Here is a 9201-nt window from a genome sequence, read left to right as displayed (position 1 = left end):
CTCAGCACCCTTCTACCAATATACTCACTCTCTTGCCCCTGGACATGTCTTAACCATCGAAGTCTGCTCTCTCAAAACTTGTCTCTAAAACATCCAACTTTGGTTGTCCCTCTTATGAGCTCATTTCTAATCCTACACAACCTGCTCACTCCAACCAAGAACCTCAACATCTTAATTTCTGCTATCTCAAATTCTGCTTCCTGTTTCTTCAGTACCACCATCTGTAATCCATACATCATGGCCGGCCTCACCACTGTTTTATAAACTTTGCCCTTCGTCCTGGCAGATACTCTTCTGTCACATAGAACACCAGACACTTTCCGCCAACTGTGCCACCTCGCTTGGACCTGTTTCTTCACTTCCTTAGCACAGTCTCCATTGCTCTGTATTGTTGATTCCAAGTATTTGTCATCCACCTTCACTATCTCTTCTCCCTGGAGCTTCACCGTTCCTCCTCCGCCCCTCTCATTCACACACATATTCTGTTTTACTTCGGCTAATATTCATTCCTCTCCTTTCCAGTGCGTACCTCCTCTTTCTAACTGTTCCTCCGCCTGTTCCGTGCTTTCATTGCAGATCAGAATATCATCTGCGAACATTATGGTCCAAGGGGAATCCAGTCTAATCTCGTCTGTCAACCTATCCATTACTACCGCAAACATGAAGAACCCTTATGCAGTGCACCCTCCACCTTAAATTCTTCTGACACACCAACAGCACATCTCACCACTGTTCTGCTCCCCTCATACATGTCCTATACTATTGTAACATATTTCTCCGCCACACCAGACTTGCGCAATTTTAATCACAGCACACAATCCATTGTTTTCTCGCTGCATGCAGTGTTAAACCATGTGCCACTTTGCTACCAGCAATAATATATTCTATATTATAGAGTATTTTATTCAACCCGTAATCAAGTAGAATAGCTACAGCACACCAGTAATAAGTACTGTATGTGCTGTTGTTTTATGTCCAAACAAAATCTGTTGTCATGGTGAAATACAGGTACAAATACAAGTATATTAGTAGTCATCCTTCAGTCAACATCACGTTGCAGAAACTATTAGGTTTCAAGCTCTGCAGTCGTGAATAAGTGACTGAACGGAGCTCAGCAGGAATCTTTGATCTGAATCAACACTGCTACGGCGCCACTGTGAGGAGTGTAGCTCTGCATACTAAGCATGAGCAAAGAACAGTTCTTTACTCACATCCACTCCCTCACAGTTTCATCATTCATACAGTCTCCATGCCACAGGTCTCCTTCAGGTTTTCCTGCATTGCAGTGTCAATTTTCTTTCATGATTCCAGCACTATATTAATCCCAAAACACGAGTGGAACATTGCTGTTTCGGCCTTCCCCGACAATTACCATAAAAAACAGGCTAGCCCTTGATGGTATACTACTCCAGAAAAGCAATTGCAATATTGACAAATCCCGGCCCTCCCTGCGTAGAGTTTGAATGTTCTCCCCATGCCTGCATGATTTTTCTCCAGGCACTCCAGTTTCCTCCCACATCCCACAACATGCATTAATTGGAGACTTTGAATTCCCCCTAGGTGTGATCGTGAGTGTGACTGTTGTCTGCATCCATGTGCCCTGCAATAGGGTGGCAATCAGTCCAGGCTAAACACCGAGTAAGTCAAAATGTTTCTTCATTACTGTCTGATAGGCAACAGGTCGTAAGGGAATAATGAAGGATTGCTGGATGATTTGCATTCACCACCTATCTATCAGCATTATTTATTAATTTCAATAATCAGATATGTATGCTGCGTATGTTTACATAACTATATATGCGTATTTGAATTTTACATCAGAATCAGAATAGGTTTCATTGGCCAAGTGTGTAACAACACAAGGAATTTGTCTCTGGTAGTCGGTGCTGCCCAAGTACGACATTCAGAACAAAGAACAAACAAACTAACAAGAACAAAGAACAACAGACCAGCATGACCTATGAATGCCAACAGCATTGTTTTCCTTGGTAAATTTCACAATATTCTTGTTTATAACTATTTGAGATCTCAACAAAGGCCAGCAAGTTCATCTTCTTCAGTTTTTGCATTTTATTTTACAACAATACACTAATTGATTTAGTTATTTGTCCACGTCCCACCTAGATAATGCAAATAGACTACTTGTGGTTGAATATATATATGTATGGAAGGCATGGGATCATCCTGAAGACATCACTTGTGGTTGTCAAAGACCATGGTCTATTCATCTTCTTTTGGTGTCTGAGCTGACAGCTGCTAATTTTCTTGAAAATTGAAAAAAAAGTGTCACGTTTAAAAAGCTTGACTCTCTATTAAAAGAAGGCGAACAGACAAGGCTTCAAGTTTTACTTGCTGCAAGCGGAGCGACAGGACATCTCCCTGCTTCCAACCAACTCCAACTCGTGTCCCCTTGCAGCTTCTTTTTATTCACATGATGAGTTTATGTGTGTGTGTGGCTGTTTGATTGACTACATCTGTCTGATTGACTACATCTGTATGATTGATGACATCTGATTTCAAGACAATGAGTTCAAAGGTAGGAGTTAGGTGGTGATGTGTAACCAACTACAGTATGTACAAAATGAGAACATATGAATGATTTTTTTTAACATTCCTCTCCTGTTTATCATTTTGGAAATACGAGTGGGGACATCAGAAGGCTGTTGCATTTTCAGAAAGTTCATAATTTATACTTGAGCGTATAAAAGGCATAACAAGTTTCCTTTTGGCTGTAGCTCCATATAATCACTTGTTGTTGTAGAAGGGCATAGTTCACAAAAACATTTGACCTTGCTCGAACCATCATAGATTTCAAACATGCAGAACAGTAATTACGGATACAAGGAACTTCATCATAACAAAATACCAAGGTCCAGAGGTGAACCAGGACCAATAATAATAATAATAATAAATAAAAAGTGGGTGAACATCATTGCTCATTTCTAAACCCATCAAGTGCGGGTACGCAGCAGCCCAACCAAGTCTAGTGTAGATATTCTTGGTACTGGTGTCGCGAAACATGTAAGTAGAAAGGCAACGATTGATGTTGGTATAAACACACAGCCTCCACTGACAGTGGATGCCGTGATTAGAGATGTAACCCTCGCTGGTGATTGGGACAGTCATGTAGACTTTTGCGCCCCACGGCATGTAAGGGCAACCACAGAAGAGATTCTTCACCTCTGCTGGTGAGAGTGCAGAGTCCTTGTCCATTTAAAGTCAGCCCAATGTCCTCCAGTCCATCCCTCATATTTTTCCAAACAACAGTCTTTACATCTTCATCACCATGCAAGTCAGGTTGCACACCCTCTCCAGGTCTTGGCAGAGGTCCGTGAATAGCTGCAGTCATCTCAGCAACACCTCGTGTTCACGTCTGGTCAGGCTGTCCTCCTCGTCCTTCTTAGGCATGAGCAGCAGCTGGTTGAAGTTAGCTTTGTGCTTCAGCTTCTAGTACTGGTACAGGAAGTCAACTGTCTTGGGTGTCATCTTGAGGTGATGGCCCACTTCCTTGGCGTCCACAAACTGGTAGAAGACCTCCTCCATCTCTTGCAATTTTATCTTGCGGACATTTACACACTTTTCCTGCGGGTCATATTTACAAACAAGACACAAGGACGACTGCAACGATGAGGAGGACGACAAGGTGAAAGGGATGAGACCGAGGGCAGCTATGTCCTCTTTATTGTCCCCTCCAACCTTTCCTCTCAATTTGCCCTTCTTGCTCCCGACACTTTCCTCATTTTCAACTTCAGTGGTGGAGTCCCGCTCCACAGAGTCACTGCGTTTAAGGCCCGGGTGCTTAGGGCAGTAGTACTTGAATTTGACTTTGTCGTTCTGAGTGATGATGGTGCGGAGTGGAGGCTGTTGCTGGGAATGTGCGACACGTTGGTGACGTGCTCCATCTTCTCCGGGTTCCCATTGCTCATCTTTGGGATCCACAAGGCACAGCTGACATAGACCCACTTGGTTCCACTGCAGGTGGGCTTCATAGCATCGCCCGTTTTCGGGCACAATTGGCACTTTGGCAGGATACCTGGTGGATGGAGATATTGCACTTGTTGCAGAATACTATCTAATTTTGTCCTCTCCGTTGCACACCACATTCTCGTTCAAGTCGATGTCAAGGTCCTACAGTGTCTCGGTTGGGTGTGTCATGTTGTTATCGCAACGGTGCTCAGCACTTCATGGCGAATTCATCCAGTGGCAGAAGGGAAAACCTTGCAAACTCCTTGTTGAAGCCCTGCAGCCAGGTGACGTCTTCCTCGTTGAGGTCGTAGTGACACACGCCCTCCGCCAACATCCTGATGTCGACATAACTGAGGACCAGGGTGGCAGATGTGCAGATCAGCTTCTTGGGCCTGATGAACATGTCATCCTTGCTTTTGTCTGTTAGCACCCGGGGCACAGGCTCCGGGATGGACTGCGGGCTAACGGGCACGTGGCTACCCTTTTTCTCGCTTCTGCTTCTATGGATCGTCCAGGACGTAGTAATCCTTAATTGTAATCGTTGAGATGGTACGATTCATGCACCTCCGTGGTGGTGATCAGGTCTGTCCTGTAGACCTCAGATGGTTTCTGTCTGCATCCTCTGGCATGAAGTCTGGGATCAGCAGGTGGAATTGCTGGCATTGTCGGACTCGTCGCTGCTGCAGACTTCTTTTCATGGCGGGGCATCTGAGTAGTTGTTCCAGCTTCACCACACTTGTTGATCTGTCATTGGTTCTCCACGGAGGGACAGCATATTCACATAAGAGTACCAGGTGTTGGCATCCATTGGAGAGGTTGGACTGTCCTTGCTCCATGATGATTCATGTCCATAGATCCAGTGACAAACACGTACAGTCCCAGACTGGCCAGTGCGGAGGAGCCATGCTCCAATCAGCACGAAGGCCAGCAGTCCCAATAGTGGCTCTCCTTTACCTAACATGCGCAAGCGTGGATCAGCTGAATTCTTCACCGGTTTGAGACCAGGGCAGCCTATTGCTTCCCCGCTCTTTGTAGCCGGACTTCCACCGCTACTCGTCGGTGAATGAAAAGGGAGCCAGAGGCTTGCAGTGGAACAAGTGTACCCATGTGGGATGTTCTGCTATCTTGATCACCGTGGGAGTGGACCATCCCAGCGAGGTGAGGACCAACACTTCCTCTTGATGACTTTTCTCAGGACCCAATCACCAATGGACACCAACAGCACCTGTGAAGAATGCACAGTAGGCGGCAGATCATTTGCTTCTTTCACAGTTTTATTTAGCAGCATCTCTTTCACCCAATCACTTAAAGTATTTTCTTCTGACTGCTGCACTGGCCGCTCCACCATGGGCAGTCTAATCTAATCTAATCTAATCTAATCTAATCTAATCTAATCTAATCTAATCTAATCTAATCTAATCTAATCTAATCTAATCTAATCTAATCTAATCTAATCTAATCGATACTATTTCAAATGGGAATGATCCTTTATCTGTTGGGGTTATTTTCATATACAGTTTTACTAAATGTAGTTTTCCTTAATCAAGACTTCACTGTCCCATTGCTTTGTTACACTAATTCTGCACAATGATTTTTTTTAAAGATATTTCTAGATTTGCAGCTACTTTACTGATTTTTTTTTTTCGTTTACAAAATGTGGCACATTGTTGCCATACACTTTTTCTGAGATGCCATGAGAAGGAATAATATATTTACACAAGAACTTTGCCACATCAATAGCATCAGCTCTTGTACATGGGAAAATCTCCACCCATTTAGATAAGATCAAACTAAACAACATTTGTAATACTGTTTAACTCAATTAAAATTAATGTGTAAAAACTGGAAAGGCTGACTACCTTGGGGAAACTGCCCTCTCTTAGGTCTGCAGTTCCCTTGAGTATTGTGTTTGTAGCAATTAAGACATGATCTACAAATATTTTTTGAGTAAGAATTGAATCCAAAGGTGCGAAAATGTCTGTATAATATCTACCATTACCATCCCTCCTGTTGAGACATGGCAAGGCCCATGACTCAAAATTGCCAGTGTTTTAAACATATTTTATTTTATTTTTTATTTTTTTGGTAATACAGGTTTTCTCCTTATTATGTATATCAGTGGTCTCAAAAGTCCATTCACCTCAGGGCCGCTGGAGGCACATTCTGGCTGAGGCTGGGATGCAGCCTCAGCGCACATGCATACAATTTGTCATAACATGTCATTATCCAAGCCGTTTATCCTAGCAAGAGTTGCGGGAAAGCTGGAGCCTATCTCAGCTAACTTCGTGGGAAAGGCGGGCTGATTGTGTTAATATGTGTGTGCCATATTTTCCTGTTGCTGCCTCCTTGGCGCTTTTATTAGCGAATGTATTTCCCAGGGAGACAGCATTTTTTTTTCTTTTTCATTTTTTTACAAGATTTTCTTACAGCTCTCTTTCTGCCTCACTTTCTTTAGCCTTTTTTAAACTGTTGTAGCTTGTTTTAATATAGCCACTGCTTGCATTACTTCAACTGACACTCCTGCCTTTCTCTTTCTTGCCTATGCTAACCAACCTCTCGTCATCCTAAAATGTAAGTCTTAATATTTGCTTTTCCTTACTTCCCTGTAACACTTGCCATCAATCTTTCTACTAACCTGCTGCTTCCTTCAACTTTTAACTTGTCATTTAAGCCATGCTATTTTTCTCTTATTTTTTTTCCCCATTTCTTTAAGAAACATCATGCTGCCCGGTAAACATTATTTCATAAACTTTACATCCCCTTTAGGGCAGATTTACTATTCTCGCTCACCATTATGCTTTTGTACGTTTGCCCCTTAGAGATTACTTGTCCTTTTTAGGACCTAAGTCCTAATCCACTATCTTGTGTACTTCACCGGAACACAGACTTCTGTTAGCATCATTAGGTTTCCATCCATGACCTATGATTACACAAGTACGTAATGGCATTCACACTCGCATTCACCCACTCACACATTTATGGATCCTTATAAATACCCTCTTTAAAGGTGGAGTAACCTTAAAACCTCCTTCTGGCGGAGTAGGCTTAAAACTCCTTCTGGCGGAGTAGCCTTGAAACCTCCTTCTGGCGGAGTAGCCTTAAACCTCTTTCTGGTGGAGTAGCCTTCAACCTCCTTCTGGCAGAGTAGCCTTTAACCTCCTTCTGGCGGAGTGGCCTTCAAACTCCTTCTGGCGGAGTAGCCTTAAATCTCCTTCCGGCGGAGTAGCCTTCACTTACCGGTTCACACGTTGTCTGGACGCCAGTTGTTCATGATCCTGTCAACCTTCATCCACCGAGGGGAGATTGGACTCTTGCACCGGCCTGGCCACGAATTTACGTCCCACCAGGGGTTTTCTTCAGGAACAGCTAAATGCTCCTGGCTGTCGACAGACTTCGGGGTGTTTTCTCCCTCCTCGATGGGCGGTGGTGTGTTGGGGATCCGGCTCGAAGGACAAAATGTCAGTTTAAAAAGCTTGACTCTATTAAAAGAAGGCGAACAGAGAAGGCTTCAAGTTTTACTTGCTCCTAAGCTTCTCCCTGTTTCCAACCAACTCCAACTCGTGTCCCCTTGCAGCTTCTTTTTATTCACATAAATCACATGATGAGTGTATGTGTGTGTATGATTGTTTGATTGACTACATCTGTCTGATTGATTACATCTTTCTGATTGATTACATCTGTTTTCAAGACAATGAGTTCAAAGGTAGAAGTTAGGTGGTGATGTGTAACCAACTACAGTATGTACAAAATGAGAACTTATGAATGATTTCTTTAACAAAAAGAATCACAGATTTGTAATATAAATAAAATAAAATATTGCAAACACATTCCCGCTCAGTAAAAAGACACAGCTGCTAATCAACAATGAAAGTGATGCACATTAGTCCATGTTATTATGAGAGCAGTTCTATGAATTTCCGGCAAGAATCACCATGCAGCCTTTTATGTAGAATCTTGTTGAAAAGTGGGTTATGGAACACATATTCATGCCAAATCTGATTTTGTTTCTCAGTCCCAGCAGACCGAGGATGCACTGACACCACAAACAAGATACCCTCGTGTTTTTTCTTTAAACCAGCTGTCATGGAGTCATGTCCTCCGAACCTTATGATTTCATATGAACTTTGGTGGCTCAAGAAAACTGATCTTGTCTCTGGCCAACCACAGGAAACCGGTTTTAGTAATAACGGGGTTTACTATGAAAAGGCAAGAATATAGTCTAGTCTGGTGTTCATCTCCCATGACATGGGTCATAAAATCATCATGTGGTGAACATTGTTCCAGTATTTTCCCTTCTTATTTAAGGGGGTGGCAAAAACCAGTTATGAGACAAAGTTCTTTTCACTTCCAGACAAATGCTTCCTTGAGTTAATTTGTGATTACTTGATTCTCAAATTGCACGTACAGAAATTACAGCCCATGAGTTGATCCATTATGTCTTGTAGTATCAGGTATTTATATTTATTATAGATTTGCAGTTATTTGGAGTTTAGGTTTTCTGCTAAAATATCCAGCAACACAAGAGAGCCTTTTTGTTTTCACCATCCACCAGTTTCATATCAGTATCTCCTCAGACCACAGAGCTGATTTAATGATCAGTCTGAGGTCAGTGCAAGCTTGGCATAGATTCACATGGAGATTACATTTGGTCACCTTCATTTAAAGATTAAAAGAAAATGTTCTGTCATTGACAAACATACAGTACATTCAAATTCTAGACTATGAATATGCATAAAATCTTAAAGGAGGCATAATCATGAACATTAAAATAGGTGTCCCATGTGTCATAATAACATTTCTATTACATATTATTAAAATAGAATCTTTAACACAGACTACAAACACAATTCAAACTTTTTTTAGGGCACTGTGGAAAAAAGTACATTACTTTGACTGGGAGTCTTGTCCCATGCAAATGAGTCATTGATCATGCAGCCCCCTACACTGCGGGGTGTGGCAATGGAACTATGGCTTTGTGTTACCACGATGACCAGGAGAGAATTAGGCCATTGGTTTCAGGCCTGAGTCTGAAAAAAAGACCCCACAAGACAGCAAATGCATTGATCAGATTTTTTCTTGGTGGCGGAACTTTATCACAAAGCTGGATCCAGTGTTAAACCATGTACTACTTTGCTACCAGCCGGACACACAGACCGTGTTGACTCATTCATGTTGGATGTGGAATAATGTCATTGCCAAATCATTAACGTTGTGAGGTGGTGGGAGCCAAGCAGC

The sequence above is a fragment of the Syngnathoides biaculeatus genome, chromosome 8 (assembly GCF_019802595.1).
Source record: "Syngnathoides biaculeatus isolate LvHL_M chromosome 8, ASM1980259v1, whole genome shotgun sequence".
Lineage (NCBI taxonomy): Eukaryota > Metazoa > Chordata > Actinopteri > Syngnathiformes > Syngnathidae > Syngnathoides > Syngnathoides biaculeatus.
This window is presented reverse-complemented; position numbering follows the sequence as displayed.